This window comes from Nannospalax galili, unplaced genomic scaffold, assembly GCF_000622305.1.
Source record: "Nannospalax galili isolate Female #2095 unplaced genomic scaffold, S.galili_v1.0 scaffold140, whole genome shotgun sequence".
Taxonomy (NCBI): domain Eukaryota; kingdom Metazoa; phylum Chordata; class Mammalia; order Rodentia; family Spalacidae; genus Nannospalax; species Nannospalax galili.
In genome coordinates, this window is record NW_008352267.1 from 10,228,564 (window position 1) to 10,253,528 (window position 24,965).

Sequence of the window (24,965 nt, forward strand, 5' to 3'; positions counted from 1 at the left end):
CAAGGAATACAGTGCTGGATAGAAGAAACCTCCCTTAGAGCAACGAACATGCTATACAGCACTCATCCAAAAAACTTTTTGCAACAGATTTAGGCTACTGCAGAGTTGTACACACACCTGGGACACGCCAAGTGCTAGGTGACATTTCTGCAATCGAATCTCTACAACTAAGGCTCATGGAGCACAGCAGAATAAGGGATAGAGAGAAGGCTAAAGTACCCCTCAACTCTCACCAGTGAGGCTTCCATGTACACCACAGTGTGATGTACAAAGAAGGCCACAACTGCCCATATTTCAGAGAATAAGAGACTGTAGAGTGTAGGATGGAACTCCTTTGTGGAACTTCACCCACCAGTGCCTCAGGGACCATTGTGGAAGAGGAGGCAGAAAGACTATGAAACCAGGGCTTGTTCATGAACCTAAGGAGGTAGAAACTTCAGGACACTGGAGGCTCACTCATGTGAATCTGTGACTGCAGCATGGACCCATGTCATCTCAGTTAAACGAGGACCCAAAGGGGAGGTGAAAAATATGTGGTGGGCCAGCAGTAGATTAAGAACTACTTGAGACTGATTGCTGCTGGGTTAGGGAGCATATGACTTATATATGACCACTGGATTGGCTGACTAGACTCCAGTGAACACATTTATACTGAAGGACATTTGTGTACAAACACCTGAATGAATAGGACTCAGCATTTATGTCACAGTGCATAGGATTTGGTGAGGGGATGGGGAAGGCATGGATGGGGGAGTGGTTCTGGAGTCAAGTGGCAAATGTTCTATGAAATTTAAAAAACTCAATAAAAAAGTTTATATTCATTCATGAGAAAATCTGAAATATGTTTGTCTGTCATATTCTGCTTAATGTGACAATCTGCCATTCCATCTATTTTCTTGGGAATGTCATGTGTTACTTCTTTTTTGTAACTGAATAACATCTATGTTATCAAATTTTCTTTATTCATTCCTCCCAAAATAAACAATACAGGCACCACTGCTGTACTGTATATACCCCAAAAGAATCAATGTCTATTCTAAAATCTGTTTTCATTAATTTTCTTTGACAGGACTCTCTTGTCTGTATAATACAAGCTTTAAGAAATGGTGTTTTTATTGTTTGAAAACAGTATAATTTAGGATGTATTCCTTTAATTTTTGAGTTTTATAAGAATATAATATTGTAGAATAGTTACTTCAAGAAAGTTTTCATTTAAAAAAATTGGAGTTAGTTAAGAAATCAGTCCAAGAATTAAGAATGGTCATCAAGGGAAACATGGGAAAGGGTAAATAAGTACTATTGTCCATATATGCTTGCAGATTTTTGAGAGTCGTCTAAATTATTACTTTTTTTTTTTTTTAATCTTTTTGAAGCAGGGTCTCCCTGTAGCCCTAGCTGTCCTGGAGCACACTATGAAGACGAGGCTGGCCTTGAACTCACAGTGATCCTCCTGCCTCTGCCTCCCAAGTGCTGGGACTATAGGCATGCACCACCACACCAGGCTTAAACTATTACTTTTTTAAAGTGAAAACAAGAATTATATTTACAATAAATTACCCCAGAAGGAAATTTGAGCCGTAAATGGAGTTGGCAGGTGTCTATGAACTATTTTGTAATTCTGATGTCAGTCAAGAAACTAAATAAAATAATGAAAATCCCCAGCAAAATGTCACTGTATATCTCTTGTTGGTGTTAAGATGTAGCAAAGTTCATATCTGTGATCCAGAGGGGAACTTTCATAGCTTTATAAACCATGTGAGTGACATGTTTTGCTTTAGGCTGTATGAGCCTAATGAGAAAGCAGCCTGTAGTGATGTTCGAAAATAGACCTTTAAGATTGCTTTTTCCCCTACAAATATATTTTATTTGCATTTGATATGATTCCAAGTCTCGAAATGGAAACACAAAAAAGGAATTATACCAACGGCCATTAACAGATTCATGTATATTGTTCCATTGTTTAAAAGAATATGTAAGTTGTACATTTCACTTTTAGTCTGAAAAGTTTCTTGTTTTTCTTAAGCAAACATTGGAGACACTTGTTTCTTGAAATAATCTCATGTAGTCCAGACTAGTCTTCAGTCTGTATGTAACCAAAGATGATCTTGAACTCCTGATCTTAAAGACCCTAACTCCCAAGTGGTGGAATTATAGTCATTTGTAACTAGGCCCATGTAGTTACATCTTTATTTAGTTCATTATTGCTTGTTTACCTTCTTTGTTAGCATGGAAACAATAGCTTACCTAACAAAACGTTTGTGATAAATGAATAATAGTCTACAGTCCCAGCTGTGGCACGGGGAAGATTGATCTTTGTAGTACATACTGGATAATGCAATATCCTTGATAGTTTATTTACCAGTAACAAAAAATATGTTTCAAAAAAAAATGGAATCACATATAATATGTGATCTTAGGACTGGCTTGTTTCATTTAGCTTGTGTTTAAACATTCAGTAATATTGTACCTTGTTTCAGTTTTTTTAAGTTAAATAAAACTTTATCTTATGTATATGTCATACTTCGCTTATCTGTTGAAAAGATAAAGAACCTTTGTTTCGTTTATTCTAACATTTGGTTATTGTGAAAAATGGTAAAATTACTAACCTCCTAAATCTTAAAGGGGGAATCTTTTTTTTTTAAATTTTTGTAGGTTTGTACAAAATAGTTGAATTGTTGAATCCTCATTCTTTATTTTTAAACAATTGTTTTAAAATTGTTCGATCATTTTACATTTCACATAGAAATATATAAAGAATTTCCATTTCTTTCACTTGTGCAGTATTAAATTCTAACACAAGCTATTTTTAACAATTACCTTAATGAGATAAAAGTAGTTATCTCATTATGGTTTTAATTTTCATTTTCCAGGTAACTAAGTAATCTGAATATATTTTCATGGTTAGCTTTCCATTTACATATCTTCTTTGGAGAAATATCTCTTCAGATTCCATACACTTAATTTTTATTACCTTTTTACTATGAAATGTAGAAAATTCTAATTACAACTCCTGATCAAAATGCTGATTTTCCAAGAGTTTCCTGTTGTGAGTTGGCTTTGAAGCATGCAAAGTTTTAATTAGTTTAAATCTAATCTAGTTAGTGAAATTCTCCAACTTTTTCTTTGCCTTTTTGTTGTAATTTCTAATAATATATATTTAATACACATAGAATCTTGCAAACATCTAGGAAATTACTTTAAAGTGTTTGGCTGGCCATCTAGATTCACATATGATTAAGAAGGGGGTTTATGTCTTGCTTTTATTTAGAATGAAACAAACCATATTTAATGTCTTCAATCTATCCTTGTCAGTTTTTATATTTGTGTCAATTGTCTATGAATAGATGCTCCAAGAAGAGGGAGTTGTTTGACTTGTGTTGAAATAATAGCTTTTAGACATAACTATCAAAACCTCCTGTGACTTCTTACAACATCAACAAATTTTAATCTATTTGTTGTATGATGTAGTGAATAGTTTATCACTCTCAAAATACCATATTATCAATTTTTATAACTAGTTAAAGTAACAATAATATTTTAAAAGTATAATTATTAATTGGTTCTATAAGTGGTAGAGTGAATTTGCTTTCACTGTAAAGTTTTAAGTAGAATCTGGGGAATATTCAGAGACTTTGAGTTCAAATATTTGTAATTAATTTTAAACACCATAAATCTCTTTGCTGATAAATTGTCCTGATATAAAAGAATCACATTTATAATTTACTTCACAATGCAGCTAATTACATAAGCTAAAGTGCCCCGGCCTGCAGGGTGGGAGATGGAGACTCGAACTCCCAGGGACCTGGAATGATGGGACAAGAGACACAAAGAATGACAGCAAGACAAAGAACTCTGATCAAGCTGCAAAAGTTTATTTTTCCACGGGGATTCTTATACGGTCTGAAGTGGGAAATTAGCTGGGGAAGGGGAAGGGAAGGTGTTGTCTCAGTGGGTTAATGAATGTCCCTTAGGATGAGGGGAACAGGCGCCATGAGTCTTGTTGCAGGATAAGGAAATTGGTGGTTGCTCAGGCTTATCTTGAATCATTAGAAAGGTTGCCCTTCTTAGAGGGCAGGGAGGACTGATCAGCAAGTTCTCCTGAGGCTGGTTGTCCTTGAGGGGAAGGGAGGGTTGCCAGGCAGCATAATCTCCCACATCTCCCCCTTTTCTGTTTATAAGTAAAAGCCATGAGAATTAATAAGAGCCATGAAAATTATAACCCCTAGGGAGTTGTGCCTGTCTTAGGTTGGAATGATCATCCCCAGTTTACACGCCCATCATGGGGTTAGGCAGCAGCTCAGGTGGCTTTCCTGTGTTTGGTGGTTTTTTGGGGGGAGTCACTCTTGTACCCATCATTGACTGTCCAACTCAGCTCTCAGGGGATGTGACTGAAAGCGTCACCATAAGGTATCATTTCATCATGGACTCCATCTTGCAGGTCCAGGCGATGATAGTGTACCTGTATAGGCCTTGCTAATAGGACATCTACTTGCTTTGTGATCAGAGCGACAATTTTGTTGAAAAGATAGGGCCCCAGAGACAACACCAGGAGGAGAAAAATTACTGGTCCAAGAAGGGGGAGGAGGTAAGGGGCCCAGGAAGAGGCAGAGAACGAGAACCAGCTGTTTTGTTGTTCTCGTTCCTTTTTTTTTGTTTTTCAAGCCCCTCTAGGACTTTTTTCATGCCTTCTTTAACATCTCCTGTTTTACTAACATAAAAACACCATTCCTCTTTGAGGGCGGCACATAGCCCTCCTTGTTGTAGGAAAAGTAAATCAAGTCCCCGTCTATTTTGGAGGACTACTTCAGAGAGGGAATCAAGAGAATTAGCAAGATCAGTTATTTCCTTTTGGTAGTCTCAGATATCCTCGTCAATGGTGGCACAGAGCTCTGAGTATCTGGAATTAGAACATAAGAGGTGATGCCTGTCCTGGCACTTACTGTGCTGAGACCAAGGAGAACGGAAATTGTGATGGCGGTAATAGGTTCCCTGCATCTCCGAGGTAACGTAGGGACTGAAGGCTAATTCCATCTGTCAAGAAAATCTTCATTAGAGTTATAAGTCATGTGAGGAATGAGTATTATAGCTACACAAAACTCAATATGATTTGACTGAAAGACTATTGTGGACAGACATGGGGTGAGGCTGCTGGTGCAGGCCCACCAAGTATTGGTGGTGGGGAGGACGTAAGCATAAGTCTGATTAGGCTGAAGGGTAGTATTACAAAGGTGGGAATATTCGGCAGGGTGTGTTTTGGAGGAGATACAGGTCCCGAGGCCATAAACCTGTGTGAGAGTTATAGCCGATATCCTATTTGAGTGCCATGGGCATTGATTAACATCATTAGTATAGGTAGGAATTATAGGGACCACAGCATCCTCATAAAAAGGGGGCTTGGAATTGTAACAAAGCCAGCAGTCTCCAAGAGGGTTTGGAAAAAGTATCATTGAAGGTACAGACTGTTTGAGTGACCAGACTAAGGACTAGATTTTTTGTAGGGATGGGCACATGATGTGGAGGGGCAGAGGGAGGAAAGGTAGAAGAGGGGGAGGGAGATATATTGGGGTTTGTTGTTTGATCAGGCTGAGCAGTAGACACTCGGGCAACAGTGGGAGGTGTCCCCAACTTTGGTGTTAGCATGGGTGTTAATATTACATTAGGCCCGATAGCAACTGGCATGTGTTGGTTAATAGGTTCTTTGAGGAGCTTAATAGAGAATAAGACTCCATCATACCCAGGCTTATATATTCGGATTCCCCATTCATATCCTTTATCCCAATTAGTGGCTTCTTTGCCCTTAGCCATGAAGGTAATTACAAGGGGGTGACACCAGCCTTTGGTAGGGAAATTAAGTTCACATTCTTCATTAATATAGGGAATTTGAGAGTGTCTATAGGCGGCTTTGAGGGTAATATAATCCCAGGAAGAAGATGGCTTCAAATAGCCATCACCCATATTCTCACAGCCCCAGGATGCACAATAGTAATCTCCAAAGCTGCCGCATCTGTGAAGAAAGGATCAGTCTCTATGGAAACCAGGGCAGACATATAAAGCATGTTTGCATAGCATAGAGCAGCATTTATAATTTGAACAGCGGTGTAAGCTGGTCCAGGGGAGATGTCAATATTGGGAGCTTGTGTTTGGTTAAATAAGAGCTCCACTCCCCAAGGCGCATGGGCCCCCAGGGCTGTTTTACAAAGGTCAGGAGTCAGGGCTGTCAGCCACCAGATTTCAGGAGTAATTTTGGAAATGGACCAGATAACGTCTTTTCTTTCTGAGAGAACCATCCATGTAAAATTCTAGGGAATGTGTGGTGATTAAGGCAGGCTGAAAGCCATTACAATCACTGGTGTTATCAGGGTTGCGGTTAAAAAGGGGGGTGTCCACACCTCAGCTTTTCTGGAGCTCTTCTAGGAGGTCCAGAAAATTAGCATGTTGGTGGAGGTGACAATTGTACCAGCAGCCAGGACAGTGATGAAAACCTTCCACCCAAAATATTGCATTCTGAAAGAAAGAAGAGATAGAAATACCTCAAAGAAATACCTCAAAGGTTTTTTTTTTTTTTCCAACAGGACGATTTATTTTAGAATTTAGATGGTTTTTATACATCCCAAGGAACTAGCAGTCACGTGGGATATGACAGTCACATACAAAGATTTAGGGCACAAAGAAACAGGACATTTAGTCTGTTAGTTGGCGCCAGGATTCTTAAACTTTTACTCAAGGTCATCAAGACTGGGTCAGGTCCTTTCCACTGTGAAAGGTCCCGCCATCTGACCAAGGCATGTTGATGTTGGGTCGTGGGGTGCCAAAGGCGATCTGTGGCGGATTTTCCATCACTGTCCAGAGTCATAAAATTGAGTACAAAGAGGGAATGATGGAGGATACTTCATGGGGTGCCGTGAGAGTCATAAAAGTGTCCTTTTTTTAGTTTATGGATCATTGATTTAAGTGTTTGATGAGCCCGTTCAACAATTCCCTGGCCCTGTGGGTTATAAGGAATGTCTGTGACATGTTTAATACCAAGGCTTTGACAAAATGACTGGAAATTTTTTCCAGTATATCCTGGTCCATTGTCTGTTTTTATCATTTTAGGCTGGCCTATGATAGATAGGTATTGGAGTACATGGGCAATAACATTTTTTGAAGCTTCCCCAGTATGAAGGGAGGCAAGCATAAACCCACTATAAGTATCAACAGAGACATGAATGAACTTAAGTTTTCCAAATTCATTAAAGTGAGTAACATCCATCTGCCAAACCTCATTGGGAACCAAGCCTCATGGGTTAACGCCTAAATGCGGGACAGTTAGGGTTGTCACACAGGTGGGGCAAGATTTAATCAGTTCCCTAGCTTGATCTCTGGTAATTTTATAGGCAAGACACAGGGTTTGTGCATTAAGGTGATGGAGGGAACGAGCATGTTGGGCACGGGAGAGCGGATCAAGCAACAATGGGAAAAGTTCAGTGTGTGTGGCAGCATCCACAATGGCATTTCCCTTAGAGAGGGGTCCCAGGAGGGAAGTGTGGGCACACAGATGCCCCACATAAAAGGGGCAACTCTGGGAAGTTATAAGTGAGCATAGCTCAAAAAACAAAGCTGAGGCATTAGTGGACGGCTTAATGAAAGGAACTGTCTCCAATAAGGGGAACAAGTGAGCAACATAAGCACTATCAGTAAACAAGTTAAATGGCCTTGCAGGGAATTCTTTGAAAACCTTGACAACAGCATATAGTTCTACCAATTGAGCCGAGGTGTAGGGTGTTTGGAAAGTGGTGGCTAAGTTATCAATAACATAGGCAGCTGTTCCATTAGCTGAACCATCAGTGAATACGTCCTCGAGGGGTGTGTGGGAGGTTACTTTAGAAAATACAAAGGGATGAAGATTAGCAAATTGGATTAAAGGGTTAGGTGGGTAATGATTATCTATATTACCAGTGAAGGAAGCAAGGGCAATAGGCCACTCATCAGTGGTTTGAAGGAGCCATCTAGTTGCTCCCATCCATAAGGTATTATAAATGAATTGGGATCTTTGCCAAAATATTGGCAGCTAAGTATTCTAGCCTTTATGATTAACTGAGCTATGAGGAATGGGTAAGTAGCAAGAACCTTTCTAGGAGAAGCAGGCAAATATACCCAGAGTAGGGGGAAACCACGTTTTTGAGTGGGAGAATTTTGCCAAAATACACCAGTGGGGGCATGGCTAGTAGCGTAAATAATAAAAAGCAGAGGTAGGGAATAGCCAATTTGCCAAGCTATTAATAGCTGCATCAACAGAATCAAGTGCATACCGTGCTTCTTTTGTTAAAGTTCTAGGTGATCTCCATTTAGGATGTCATTAAGAGGGAGTAAAATATCAGGGGGCAGGCCAAGATAAGGCCTCAGCCATTGAATATCTCCAAGAAGTTTTTGAGAGTCATTTAGAGTTTTTAATTGAGGAGTCCACAATTGAATGTGAGGTGTTAGAACTTTAGTATGGTGTAGCTCATAACCTAAGTATAAATAAGGTGGAGCAGTCTGGACCTTATCTGGTGCCACCTGAAGACCCCGATGGCTAAGGCTGATTTTAAGGTCATGAAGACAGCCAAAAAGGGAGTCTTGCTGGGCTGCAGCCAAAAGAATATCATCCATGTAATGGAGAATATAGACAGAGGGCCATTTTTCTCGAATGGGGTCAACAGCAAGTGCCACAAATTTTTGGCATAGTGTGGGACTATTGGCCATACCTTGAGGCAAAACCCTCCATTGGTAGCGAGGCATAGGGCCCCAGAAATTGGGTTGAGGGACACTAAAGGCAAAACGAGGCATATCTTCATGATGTAAGGGAATGGTAAAGAAACAATCTTTTAAATCAATGACAATTTTGAGATAGCCGCAAGGAATGGCTACAGGAGATGGAAGGCCCGGTTGAAGGGCCCAGATGGGAAACATAACCTTATTAATAGCTCTCAAATCTTGGAGAAGTTGCCACTTCCCTGACTTCTTTTTTATAATAAAAATGGAAGTATTCCATGGGGAATTTGTGGGCTCAATATGTCCAGCAGCAAGCTGTTCCCTCACTAACATCATTGCTGCCTCAGTTTTTTCTTGAGTTAAAGGCCATTAATCAACCCATACGGGGTCATCCATTTTCCAAGAAATCTTATCCACGTGGGGGGCGGGGATGTCAATGGCCATCAGGGAAAAGGTGGTGAGGGGGTAGCTCCCAATCCTGACCTGTCATGTCTTTGAGTAATGGGAATGGGTGATTTTCTGCCCTGGGCATCCTTGTCAAGGCCTCTTCCTGGGAGGAATCCCTGATTAAGCATTTGTTTGGCAATAATTTCATTAGGACTACACATAATAACATTCATTTGTGTAAGAATATCACGTCCCCAGAGGTTAACAGGCAATCCCGGGATTACAAAGGGAGTTACAGTGCCAGAGTTGCCCTCTTCATCAGTCCAGGTTAGTGTTTGGAAGCTGACCTGAGGGTTGGAGGACTGGCCAATTCCCTGTAAGTGGGTGTAGGAGGCTGTTAAGGGCTAGGCTGAAGGCCAGTCCTTTTTGGAGATTACTGTGGCATCAGCCCCAGAATCCAAGATTCCTAAGAAGGGCTTGCCATTTAGAAAAAGCTTAAGGGAGGGGCGATCATGGGAAATTTGTTGGACCCAATATGCATCAGAGGACCCAGGAGGGCCATCCTTTAAATCCTTTTTAAAGAAATTATTATTAACGTGTTTAAGGGGGAGAGAATGAGCTGTGCCAGGTGATCTCCAGGGGCAATGGTGTGTATGCCGGCCTGGGCGGAGACAAGTATTTTAAGCTCACTTGTAAAGTCACTATCTATAACCCTGGGGGCCACGTGAAGTCCCCTAAGTGTGGAGCTAGCTCTTCCCAATATTAAGCCAAACATCTGAGAAGGCAAAGGGCCATGGACTCCTGTAGCTAGGATCTGAGGGCCTGTCACAGGTGTTAGTACTGAGTAGGTGGAGGCACAGAGGTCCAATCCTGCACTGCCTGCTGTGGCACACCAGAGGTCTGAGACAGATTGGCGGGCATAGGATGGGGGTTGGGGGTTGCTGTAGGGGGAATCTGAGCAGCTGGGGAGACAAACCAAATAGCCCCTGGGCCTGTCCTCTGAGAAGGGGCCTGGGGCCGGACCCACTGGAAGTTTCCTGACTGTTTAGAGGGTAAAGTTGTCCTTGTATGTTTATTTTAGACTTGCATTCAGAGGCCCAGTGTTTGCCTCTGAAGCAGCATGGGCACAAAGAGGAGGGAGGAGGGCACTCAGAAGTAGGTGCGTGAGGAGCAGTACACTCTCTGAAAAAATGGCCAGGTTTGTTACAATTAAAACAAGTTTTTGGAGGCTGGCCAATACCTAGGCCTCTGAGGGCAGCTCCTATAGTGATCCCCATAGCATGAGAGGCAAAATTAATACCAGCGCAGAGCTTAATGTATTCCGAAAGGAAGATGCGCTTCTGAGGGCGCAAAGCCTCTTGACAGGCAGGGTTGGCGTTTTCAAAGGCCAGATGTTTAATAAAAGGACTATCGGCCTCACCATCTCCAAAAAGCCTTTCAGCTGTTTCATTTAATCAGGCAATAAAGTTACTGTATGGTTCATCTGGTCCTTGCCTGATCTTTGTCAAAGAGGTAGTAGCAGATCCTTTAGGGGGCAGGCGCTTCCATGCTCCAAGGCCGGCCTGTTGGACCTGAGTTAATAAGCTGGGAGGAAAACAGACTTGGACCTCATCAGTGTTATAAGGGCTGTCTCCCATAAGTTTTTTAAAGGACAAGGTTTTTGAAGATAATTTTTTCTTATTACGGCGGGCCAATTCTCTGCAATTTTCCATATACTCAGATCTCCATTGAACATAGCTGCCACCCGTGAGCGTGCCCCACTCCAGCCTATTCCTCTCTTTTGGGGTAAGCCACTTATCAGTATAACTCTCCAAGAGTGTTAGAGTAAAGGGAGCAGTGGGGCCATAACTGGTGACCACAGACTTTAACTTCTCTAGGTATTTTAAATTTAGACTTCTATATTTTTGGAGAGGATTATGACTGTCACCATCATCCCTATCATAACCATCGCCCTCTGAGGCAGAGTCACCATCTTCTTGAGGAGGCAGGTAGGAGAAGTCTACACCTTCCTGGTCCTCCTCCCCTTCAGATTCTTGCCCCTTTTCCTGAGTTTTCCTCTGACTACTAGTGACAGGAAAGGCCAAGACAGGTTTAGTATGAGAGGTTCCTTTTTAGCAGGGACCAACCTTTCCTGCAAGGGGAAAGTAAAGGAAGTGAGTTCTTTTGTAACTTCTTGTAACTCTCTCATTAAGTGGAATTGCTCTTTTCATTCTGCTAGTGTCCTGTGGAGGTTCGAAAGTTTAGTAAGGGCCTCCCTTTGGGTGTTTTGTAGCAGAAGATCATTGGGGAGAAGTTCCTCTATTAAAGCAGGAGCACATATAGCAGAGGAATATGAAGGAGGAAAAAATGGCGGGGACTGGGCAAGCAGGGCAGAATGTCCTACCGGAGACTGATCAGAGTTATGGTATTTGGTTGTCTCATCTTTTAAGGTGGCCTCCTCCTGGGTGTTTGTTGAAAATCATTTAAGGAGGGGTAGATCTGCTTAAAGGGGGCTGTTTTTAAATCTGAATTTTCTGTCTCTTTTTTGCAGAGGTTACTTTGGGCAGTGACTAGTTTTGGGGGGTCCTCTGAGGTAGGGGCCTCCTGTGAGTCCCCATTGTCCTCGAGATCAATTATAATGAGGGACACTTAGATGGAGGGTGGGAATGTTCTTTAAGAACTTTTTCTCCTTCTTTTAAAAGACTCTTTAAGTCAGGGGAGTGATTATAAACCTTGAGAATATCATTAATCAAATTCCAGTATGAAAAGGCAGAGACTGGGACCTTTTCAGGCCCAAAGGTATTACAGTAATCTTGGAGGCAGTTACCAACACACATCCAGCATTTCTCATCTATAGTTCCTTCTTGGGGGAACCAAGGGCAAAGTTCCCCAATATATTCAAGAAATCTTTTTAAATCTTTCTTTTTAACCCTACTTCCCCGTGTCTTGAGAGAATCTTTAAGACCTTTTATGAATAAATCTTCCTTACTCAATTCTTGTCCCATGATTAATTCCTACCGTATCGTCGCCGTGAAGAACTCTCCCTCGAATCTGTATCACAGCTGGGTAAGGCTGCGGTGATTCTTATGCGAGCCAGTGCTTAACCTTTCTCAGGCTGTGGTGGCTCTGTGCCCTCGGGTGGGCCCACCCATACAATCAGCGATATTCCAGGGGATCCTGGGGGCTTCGAGCCCCACCTTCTGGGCGCCAGTTGCCCCGGCCTACAGGGCTGGAGATGGAGACTCAAACTCTCAGGGACCTGAAATTAGCTGGGGAAAGGAAAGGGAAGGTCTTGTCTCAGTGGGTTAATGGATGTCCCTTAGGATGAGGGGAACTGACGCCATGAGTCTTGTTGCAGGATAAGGAAATTGGTGGTTGCTCAGGCTTGTCTTGAATTATCGGAAAGGTTGCTTATCTTAGGGGGCAGGGAGGACAGATCAGCAAGTTCTCCTGAGGCTGCTTGGCCCGGGGGACAGGGAGGGCTGCAAGGCAGCGTGGTCTCCCACACTAAAGTATATTAGGAACATTTTATTTATTAAAGATTACAAAAACATTAAAAAATTAATCAGGAAGCTGGAAGGATGGCTTAGTGGTTAAGAGCCTTTTCAGAAGATTCGGGTTCAAATCCCAGCAACCACATGGTGGCTAACAACTTTCCACAACTGATATCCAGTTCTAGGGGAATCCAACACCCTCTTCTGGACTCCACAGGCATTGTACAACATGGGTGCACTAACATACATGCAGGCATAAGATTCATACACATTAAATAAATAATAAATAAATAAAGTTAAAAAAATACTCAGTAGCAATTTACAGCCTTCAATTTCAAACAAATCTGTGGTCTACTGATGTAATTTTTGAATAAGGAATGCTTTTGCCCTATTTTTTAATACTAAGATTTATAAAACAGAATAATGATCCATTCTTACAGTGTAAGCTGTGGACAGGAGTGTTTTTCATAGAGCAGAGCATAGAAACTGGTGGAAATATTAATTTCATAGAAACCAGAGAGTCATAGCCTCAGCCTGGTAAACTAGTTCAGCATCCATTATCACACTTCACATTCCTAAATTGTGCTCCATACAATATTAAAGATGGCTCTTTGCCTCTATGTTCCCTTGTCTCAAAACCTATAAGACCACACTAATAACAGGTATAGGTTCATACAAATCTTTTCTTACAAAGGGTGTATGACCAAATCCTTCAATAGACAAAAGTAGTGAAATAAAAAGGTAGTTTGGACAATTTCCACAACTAAGAAGGTCTATGGAGACATGGAATGTTACTTATAAAGTTATATTTTGGATGGAATGTTGGAACATGAGGAAGACACTAAGGAAAGATGAAGAAAATGCAAATAAACTACAGATTTACTTAACATTAATATGCTATATTTGGCCTTTTAAACAAGTGTTCCTTTAAACATAAAATAATGTAGGAATTCTGTACTATGTGCTGAAATATTTATAACTATAAATTTAAGTATTTATACATCTATTTAAAATATTTTTTTTAATTTTATGTGTGTGAGTGTTTAGCCTGCATGTTTGCATGTGAACCACATGCATGCCTGATGCCTACGGAGGCCAGGCAAGGGTGCTGGATTACAGTCTCCTAAAACTGCAAGTATGAATTATTGTAGCCTGCTGTGTAGGTGCTAGGAAGCGAAGCATGGTCCTCTGTAAGAGCAGCAAGTGCTCTTAATTCCTGAGCCATGTCTTCAGTCTCTTAAATCTAACTTTATTCTAAAAATATAATCTTTTGTTAAGTTTCAGGAGGTGTTAAATATTTATCTTCTGAAGCCTAAAATTTCTACATTCTGAGCATTTGTTTATATCTAAATTGTATTTTATAAATGATAAATTTATTTGTTTGTTTTTCCATAAGCTATGGTAAAATAACTACCTGAAATATGAAGACATTAACAAACCTGAGAAAGAGGTAACTGCAGTGATATCTGGTCTGGCAAAATATGCCCACTAGTGCAAAACAGGAACAAATATGATGAGAGTAACCAACTGCTTTTTAATTGTATTTAAGATCTGCTTCATAGGATGGAGACCATGGCTGACAATGAGGTCAGGCTTAAGAACCTGAGGCTAGACAGATCAAAGGACATAGGAGAGAACCTAATACTACATTTTTCTACTAAACAGCATACTAAATTGTTTCTTAATGACTTGTGGTTGTACATATAGATTAATGCATCTCATAACTCTCATCAGGGAAGTTTCCATGTACAACAGATGGCAATTAACCCAGAATCCCAAATCTGGCCAGTATGTAGAGGACACGAATTTGCACAGTACTTATCCCTGAATAAAACACCTGTATAAACTTCTGCCTTCTAAGATTCAGGGGCCATTTTGGAAGAGGGGCCAGAATGGTTGTAGGAGCCAGAAGACATTGGTGACAAGAGAGTTTTCCAGACATCTGATCAATTACTCATATGACCTCACAGAAATGGTGCCACTTTGCACAATTTCCATGCTGGATCAAAAAAAATTATTCCCATAGACGGAAATAAGTAAGGAGCTCCCAACACACCTAAGGAAATTGAGGCAATAGATGACTGCTGGAAAGGGCAGAGTCAATCTCATTCAAGGCATGGGACTCTGGTAGGATATGCAGGCTCCAATGGATGGACCCACATCAATGGACATTTGGAGGCACAAATTATACTCTATAGACTACATTTTTATATATAATAAAGTACATTAAATTGAGCAGGGGCAATAAAAGGTGTGGAGAGGGGAGGGGATCTAAATACCATTAAATTCTATTGGATGAAAAAATTAAAAATTCAATTAATAAAAGAAGTCAATAAATCTAGCACTCGGGAGGCAGAGGCAGTGGATCTCTATGAAATTGAGGCCAGACTGGTCTGCATACTTAGTTACAGGGCAGTTTGGATTACAGGGAGACTCTGTTTCAAAAATTTTTTTTTTGTAAAAAGTACTAGTTTTTAATTTTTGTGCCAAGTAACCCCTTTTTTATTTATTTAGTTTTACTTCCTGTTTATGTGTGTTTTGCCTGTAGTTATGCTTTTGGACCATGTGATAGCAGCTCTTATGGTGGCCAGAGGAGGTGCATTTCCCCCTGGAATGGGAATCTTGGTTTGTTGTGAGCTGCCATGTGAGTGTTGGGTATTGAACCCAGGTCCTCTGCAAAAGCAGCAAGTGCTCTTAACCATTGAAACATCTCTCTAGTTCCAAGGCATTCTTAAACTTTGCCATACTGTAGTGAAATTGTATTTCAGTGTCCTGCTTTCTTCCAGATGGTCAAAGTCAAGGACAAAGAGAATATGTCCACTTATACATCTGTTGCCAACTGTGTTATCTGGGAAATAGAAAGAAGAAAAATCACTTAACAAAATGAAACACAGTAAAGGTAAATTCAAGTTACCAAGACATTTCAGTGGTAGGATATACTTATCTAGTTTTCTTAAATTAAAATCAGTCTCATTTGGAGAGAACATTCTTCAAAGAATAATATAGATAAGAATAGTTAAGGGGAGTAATTAAAATGGAACTTTCCAAGAGTTCAGTTTTAGATACCCAATGAAACAAATTCAAAATTGTTAAAAGAACAATGTATAATTTTAAAAATCCAAAATAAAAACCTTTTAGTCATGTCTTCTTAATTACACACTTATTTACCACATTTACCACAAAAGAATTTACACCGATTAAAGAGACCTACACATGTAAACGCCAGAGCATGTCTTAAATACAACAGTAATCAAATTTATTTTATGTGATAGTAAGACTAAGATAATCACATATTTTTACAAAATATCTAAAGCTAAGTGAAATATTTAGTCTCATAATGAAAAGATAATACATGCCAAAATGAATTTAAGCAGTTATCGACAAGAAATGGTATTGTTGGGGTTGGAAAGCTGGCTCAATGGTTAAGAGTACTGACTGCTCTTGCAGAGGACCTAGGTTCAAGCTCCAGCACCCACATGGCAGCTATGAACCATCCTTAACTCCAGTTCCTGGGGAAGCCAAAGCCTTCTTCTGACCTCCGCAGCACTGCAAAACAGAGGTGGACTTGCATACATGCAGGCAATACACTCATACACATAAAATAAAAATAATAAATAAAATTTAAAGAAAGAAATGGTGTTGCATTAAGTCTGTGTTTTATGACAATTTAAAGTTAGACAAATTTATATCTTAAAATACAAACTGTATATACATTTTTTCCAAAAGAAGAAATATCAATACTATTCACATATCACTTGCTTTATTTTTCACATTTATTTCTGAAAGAGGTACTAGAGTTGTCTTCCCTTTTTTAGCTTTTGTGAAATAGTTGTAAAATGTGAAAAACAAATTTTTCTAGTTGTTATTCAAACTTTACTTAAAAATGAATTTAAGAACCTTAGTATGGCTGTGACACATTTTTCTACTAGGATCTGCATAAACATTTCAACTAAAAACAATTGACATAATAGGATGATATGAGTTGATGCAGACTTGCTGTTAAACTTTATAAAAGTGGGAGATATATTGTTTTAGGAAACAGTTTCTAATATTATGATTGTAATTTCTGATTTATGAGATTTTTTTCTCATAGGCTCCAAGTACTTGAACACTTTGTCTTCATTTGATGACTCTCTTTGGTGGGGGGTTTAGGAGGTGGCATTGCTGGAGGAATCAAATCACTGAGGGTGAGCTTTAGCATTGCCCATTACCAGTTTGTCTCTCTCTGTTTCTTATGTCAGCTTGAAGATGGGAGCCCACAGCTCTCTGCTCTGGGTCTCCTGCCATTACTTTTCCTCTATGATGGACTCTTTTAACTATACAATTATAGCTCAAAAAAGTGTCCTTCTATAAGTTGCCTTGGTCATGCTGTTTTATCACAACAACAGCAAAGTAACTAATGTATTTGTGTAATCGGTTTTCAAGTTATATTTCATTACTTGGGCTTTACCTTTTCAAGACCTTCATGTAGATAGCACTCATTTAATTATTTGTTTCTGTGACAAATGAAATTTTGCACCATAAACTAGAGATAGAGTCAAAATGTTTGACAAATTAAATAAGATGCTATAATAAATTATTCATATTATTACTTAAATCAATATCCATTGCTTAAATATAGTTTTTACAGATGTGATAAAATTACTTATTTTCTCTTAAATCATCCTGAGAAAAATAATGAAGTGACTTTGCAGAAGATGGGGTAGAAAGATTATAAGTGTCAGGGAAGAGGTGCATGATCATATGGAAATAGAGTCCTACAATCTCCGAGGACTCTGCTCATATGAACCTATAGCAATGCTGTCAGCTTACACAAGACCCATACAAACTCACGCAGAGAACTGGGGAAATGGACAGCAGACCCCGATCTTGACTGAAGCAATATTGGCAACTAATTACTGTTGGGTAAGGAAGAGTTGATATTCCTAAAGCATGGAACTCTAGATAGGCTGACTAGACTTCCCTAGATGATCTTGCACTGAGGAACATCTGGACACTAACTTGACACAATAGGCCTTAACGTATTTTACAGAATGCATGAATTCCAGTGGGGGAATATATGTCAGGGTGCCAGTGTGGAAGGGAATATAAATATGGCTAAGATTTATTCAGATGTTCTGTATGAGTTAGACAAAAATTCAATAAAATATTAAAAGATATATAGCAAATTACTATGAGACTATTTTTATATTTTCCATGACTATTTTACTCTTTTGGAAAAATTAGTTTTCTATTTAATTTAAAAACGTTTTTTTGGAGGTAAAATAAATTTTTACTATCACATCAGGTTTAAAATGCAATCTTTTATTGACCTTTGTGTTCAAATGTTAGGTGAGAATAAAATGATTATTATGCTTGATCAAACAAAGTGGAAATAATGTGATGTTTATAAGCATTAACTTTTAATATATTAATATTAAATTAGTTGAATGGTATTGGTGGTTTGAGGAAAGTTATAGGGCATCTTAATTTTCATTTATATTTTAAATGCAAAGTATACATTATTATCTAAAATGTTATAACTTGTAAATTAATGAGTCAAAGTTTAAAAATATGTTCATGATTGCAGTTTTTATTTTTTGTACGTAAGCCATAAGTGTTTTTTTTTCATTTAAACTATTTTAGGAAAATACTAAAGAACATAAAAGCATTTATCAAAAGGAATAAGACACCATGATAATAGTCTATTGAAATGATAACACAAAGGAGGACAAGAAGTCAGGGGAGTGCAGGATTGGTGGGGCTTGGGGACAGAAGGAAAGAGTAATGGGGAAATAATGAGGTAAAAATACAATATATATGTGTATGAAAATTTAAAGAATAAATAAAAATATCACTTGAAACATATCTATTTAAATATCTAAGTTGACATTGTATTATTTGTAACACTTCATTACCAACCTTCTAGTTTTTAATAAAACATCCCCCAACATTCAATTTACATCTAACGTCATTGGATACAGATATCATTTTACATTTTTTTGCTTCATTTTCTCACTTTTCTATTAGCTACATGAAATAGTCACTCATATATTAGAGAAAGCATGAATACACAGGTGTTATGCATACTTTCATTGTAAAGTCTTAATCTATAAAGTGTTGCTAATTTTATAATTGCAGCATTGGGAACTGGGAAGAAACTCCAATCCTACCTAAGGAAGGATTGGCAACCTGCGAGGTGCAGAGTCAGATGCTTGGTAGGTTGACCAGTCTCTAGTGAGTGAAACCACATCAAAGGGCATTTGGGGACACAAATTGACTCTATGGGAATCTAAAATTGGGTATTAATGGAGTGTGCAGACTTAGGGGATGGTATCTAATATATGATCAAAAGAGTTTGAAATATATTGTATGAAATTCACAAAATTTATTAAAACATAAAATAAAAAATATTTATTTTTGGATTAATATATATTTCAAAGCTATGAAATTGTATTTCAAATTTTAAAAAATGATGAGTTATACAAATGTTATGAGCATCTAAAATTTGTAATTTATTAAAGGTTGAAATTATTTTTAAATAATCAATATTGGTTGTTAAGTGCTTGCCCTGGATAATTGGTGTGCTAGGTTTAATCCCCACCATGGACAAGAAAAAAAATAAGTATTTATTCATTTATTTCAAAATTCTTTAATATAATCTGTAATAGACTATGTTAATCTAAAGAATTCAGATATCTTCAAGGTATGCTTCACAAAGCACATGATTATTATCTTCATTTTTTATTTTATTTTTTCATTCAGCTCCAATTCCCAGACTCGTTTGACTGTATATACACAAAAATAACATATCTTCTTCCATATGCTTTTAAAATTATTCTTATCAACAAGATAATGAAATTAATTTGATAATTCCAGTATGATTATTTGTATTTTATTTGTTTTACAAAATTCTTTCACAGTTTATGTTCAGCTACACATTTTCCATTCATTTTTGAGCTGTACTGACCCTCGAATTCCTTTTCTCATTTAAATACAAATTTCAAAGCATCTTCATTTTAATTATCTTAAAAAAATTGTTAAGTCCTACATATATAAAAGTTTGATACACACACAAATGCTGTTCACATTACTATTAGAGCTTTATTAAAGTGCATTATATTTGAGCAATGTATAACACCTATGAGCATATTTATTTTTGTTTTTTTAAATATTTTATTTATTATTTTTATTTTATGTATGTGAGTGTATTGCCTGCATGCATGTGAGTGCACCCACATTGTGCAATGCTGCGGAGGTCAGAAGAGGGCTTCGGATTCCCCTGGAACTGGAGTTAAGGACGGTTCGTAGCCACCATGCGGGTGCTGGGAATTGAACCCGGGTCCTCTGCAAAGGCAATCAGTGCTCTTAACCACTGAGCCATCTCTTCAGCACCAGCACATTTTTTTAATTAAGTAAATCTTTACCATATCAAAGAACATTTCTATGATAGCTCAATCCCTTTCATAATATGGAGTCAAAATGCATTACTGAATTACACAAATTAGAATAGTTCTTAATACATATGTGCCAAAGTAAAAAAACAAAAAACAGAAAAACAAAACAAAACAAAAAAAACTATGAAGCAATGATGTATAATTAATGTTTTATTTCTCACTTGAAGATATTTTCCTCATAGATGGCACCAACATTGGTGTCTCAGGATGAAATAACAGAAAGGGCAAAATGGAATGAAAGCTAAGACTCAAAAAGAAGTAGAGAAGAAAAGAATAAGTGATCTAACTTCTTCCTTTTCAAAGATAGTGACCAATTGTGAGGACAGAGTGCTTAGGAACTAATCACTGCCAAGAATGATTAATTTCTAATATCACCACAAATGAAATTAAGATTCAGCTCATGGATTTTGATAAACTTTCAGCCAGAGCATTCCCTTAATGGCCTAATTTTAGACACACATGATTTAATTCATCATGAGGAAAATACATTTCCATCTGTAGTGAAACTGAGCAACATATCTGCTTATAAAATGTAATGGTAAGATAAGCACAGAGTAGAAATTCTCCAGAAGACACAAATAAGTAAGAACAAAGAGGTCACATATTCCAAGAAACTTCCAAACCCAACTAAATAAGTAATGCTAAACTTTTAAGACTTAGCTGTGCATGATTGTGTATGTCTTTAAACCCAGCACTAGAGAAGCAGAGGTGGGTTGATCTCTGTGAGGTGGAGGCCAGCTAGCCTGATATACACAGTAAGTTCAAGGTCAGCTGGGACTACAGGTAGATCCTATCTCTAAATAAATACATAAATACATAATAAATACATAATAAACAAATAAATAAATCTTTACTACCTAAGGATTAATAATGATCGTCACTGTCACCATGCTGCCTTCCAAAAACTGGTGCAGAGTGTGGAAAACTGAATATTTTAAAAATATTTTCTTTATTATTTTTTAAATATTTTATTTATCTTTTTTATTTTATTTGTATCAGTGTATTACCTGCATGTAGGTAAGTGCACCCATGTCGTGCAATGACAGCCAGAACAGAAGAGGCTGTTGAATCCCCTGGAACTGGAGCTAAGACAGTTGTTAGCTGCCATGTGGGTGCTGGGATTCAAACCTAGGTTTTCTGCAAGAACAACCAGAGTTCATATGCTGAGCCATCTATCCAGCCCCTATTTTATTATTTTATGTGTATGAGTGTATAGCCTGCATGTATGTAAATGTACCATGTCATGCAATGCCCAAGGAGGTGAGAAGAGGGCATCAGATTCCGTGGTACTGGAGTTACAGATGGTTGTTAGCAACTATGTGGATGCTGGGAACCAAACACTTGTCTTCTGCAGGAGCAGCTGGTGCTCTAAACTGTTGAGCCATCACTCCAGTCCCCTACCTGATATTTTGACAACTTTCCTGAGTACAGTCATTTCTCATGTTATAGAGGAATGTCCGTGATTATCGCCAGCTGTTACTGCTTCCTGTGGGCTCTATAGTTTGGGGTCTCAGAGTTGGCCCAGCTCCCATGTTCCCACTAGAGCAATATCTGTGTTAGACCGGAACTATGTTACTTCTGAACTTGTGAATGAAGCTTTCGATAACATCTTCTAAAGCCTAGGTTGAAACAATCACACTTCTCTTTGGTGACTTATCTTTTTTAAGGGAGACATGAAAAAATGTGCAATTTCTCCACTTAGAACACCAGTTGTAGACCAAACAAACAGTTGCACCCAAGTCTAGCTTGAGAATCAAAGCCATCAGTGGAGTAACATAGGAATATGGGTGAGTGCCTACTTATGGGAGTGTGGGTGATTGAATGGCAACTGCCATCATCCCAAATACTACCCCAGCATGGGTGACGGCTAACAAAAGCTGCTTCCCTTGAGTTCTGCTTGCACAGCTTGCAGAGGCCCTGCTGACACTTACCTTTCTTTCTGTTCCTGTTACTGCTTAGATAGCCTTGGATACAGACATTGTCAATCTTCAGTTTTTCTCTCCTGCCTCTGCTTTGTTAATCACATGAACTTCTTACCTCCTTCCAAAATGAATATTTCAATTCATGGAAAATGGCTACAGAACAACTCCCCAGTGTACAAAGTGCTGCAGTCAGTGCTACCTTACTCCTCTAAGGCTGGACAACATTTTCTCAGGGGTAGGATTCTGAGCTGCACCCAAGTCAGCAAGAGCTAAAAGTGGGGATGCCAAGGAACATTGTAGCAGAGGAAAGAAAATAGAGACTTGAAATGTTCAGGGAAGTGATTTTAGAGGACCAAACACTGAACTGAGAACCTTGCTGAAAATGTTTTCCTCTGAAGACACTGCCACTCAAGAGTGTGATGTGGAAGGCAGGTTGAAAGATCTTCAGAATGCCTTCAGATTATCTTTCTATTGTCTTAATAGGGAGCAGCTTTCTTCCTTCAACCATGGTAATCTCCTATCAAAAGTATCCTTGGCTACATCATTGACATTCTCTCCAAAACAGACCAGTAAATTTTCTTTACATGGATAGGCTGAGCGTTTTCTCAATTTTTAAGTTCTGCTTCTCTTTTGAGAATACAATCTGTCCTTAATTCATTTCTCTCATTCTGAATGCTATTACAAGCAGTCAAAAGAAGCCTTTGCTTAGAGATTGATTTTTTGTGACTATCCTGGTTTATCGCTTTAAAACTGTTGCTTCCACAAAGCATTAGAGCACAGATAATTCATCCAGTCCATTTCCACACTTTAAACAATGATTATCTTTCTTACAGTTTTCATTAAAATATCCCAAATTCCTACCTTATCATGAAGGACATTACTAATTATGTTTCTAACAGCATTTTAATCATAGTTACTTAGAAAAATATCTAGGAAGAATGAAGCTTTCCCTACAGTTCCTGTTCTCAGGGCTCTCACTAGATTTACTTCCTTCACTATTTGGTTTATGGTGTTGTATGCTTTCTTAAGGACTCACTTAAATATTCTTCTAGCATCAGCCTGTTACCCAGCTGAAAGACTGACTCATCATTTTCAGGTAATTTTTAATAGCAAGATCTCTCTCCTCTGCAATGATTTCTGTCTTTTTCCATATCTGCTTCTATAGCAAAATGTCTGAGATTGAGTGATTGATACACAGCAGAAATTTATTTACCACAGATAGGAAGGCTGGGAAGTTAGTTGTAAATCAAGTTTGAGGCGGATTTCTGTCTGATGAAGGCCCATTACTAATAGTGCTGACTAGCTGTCCTCACATGGCAAATTTTTGGGAGGCCCAAATGGAGTCAAACACTGTGTCTCCACAAGGCAGCTAACTGACAGCAAAAATGGCCTGAGCAAGTTCCATCCAGGTTTTTTATAAGGCACTAATGAAGTTATAGGTGAATTGTTTTTCCAAAACACCCACTATTTATTAGCCTAACAATGAAGATTACACCTTTGGTTCCACAGTACTTGGAAAGTTATTACATTTGGCTTCTTAGTAACCTTTGATAATGAGTTTTACTTAAAGAAGTATGATTTATCTGTCATATACAGGACACAAAATATTTTCTCTTCTCTCCTGTGTCGAGTACTTGATTATATATGGAGATTATTTTTTTCTTGTATAAGGTCCTTGTGTCTATATTGCACACTCTTCCTAAACATGCATTGAAGCATTAAGCTATGAATGTAACTGCCTCAAATTAAAATCTTATATTTATAATAGCTATTTTTCTACTCATATAATCTTGATCATAATTCTTAAAACCTACAAACCAACATTTGTATTAAATATCCACTAAAAGATAGTAATTTTTACTTAGTTTTCCTGTCATATAAATATCAAATCAAATGAGTCTACAAATTTTTATACTTACTTTTAAATCATTCAATGGATAGCTTTCAATAGTCCAATAAATATTGAGAAAATATTGGAAAAATTTTGGGGAAAAAGATGTGATGAAGTAGCAGCATGGTAAAATTCAAACTATATTTCTGTCCTTATTTGGTTTTTCCTCTTATTACAGATATTTCTGTATTTGAAAAGCATGAATCAAATCATGGTAAATGCAATTTCATCCCTCTACAATAAATCTTATTAGGTAAAATCAGATACAGTTTCATGCGGGCTCAGAGTGCACTTGGATGTGCATGGTGGTTTGGAGTTTCTGATGGAAATTTGTTTTAAGCAGGTTGCAATAATCCAATTTCATTTTGACAAGTTACTGCTAAATGTCACTACAGAGAGTTTCAAAATATTTTGTAACTTTAGTGATATAATTTTAAAGTTAAAAAAGTGATAGTGTATAACATTTACGTCAAAACCATTCCTTCTTAGTTTCAGAAAGGTGCTGCACAGAGGGATAAAAATGTGCTTAGTCAAAGAGTTAATAGAGATAAGAGATTGGAAGTATTTTTGATGTGACCACATTTTAATATTATAAATATTAGTTTCCATCAAAGTCGTATGAAGAGGGATTTGGAACTAGAGGTATCTTTTATGTATAAGTCTAAAAAAACTTTTTAGTGAAGAACAGGGATTTTGAAACTTTGTATTCCTATTTTTCCTGGGACTCTTGTCCAAGCAGTTTGTCAGCAGTTCTTGTGTATCTATCACCCTAAATTTAAAGTAAGCTTGATCATCCATGGAATGACTCAAGTATGCAACACCATAGCATTTTCCTATTTAATCATGAGCTTTTTGAGATTTTAGTTTAAATGAAGGGTTGTATTGCAGGGAGATTTCTGTTAAATTGCTTTCAGAAAATAAATCATGATCATTCAATTACTGATAAACTTTAATGATATTTAACCTAAATATAATTTAAACACAATAATGAGATTGGGAGATATTAAAACTGCTAAAGAGGAATAATTTAAGAATGACCAAAGGATCTAAATGTAAAAAACAATCAATTGGACCATCATATACATACATATACAGAGAAATTTCAAATAATGAAATCAATCAT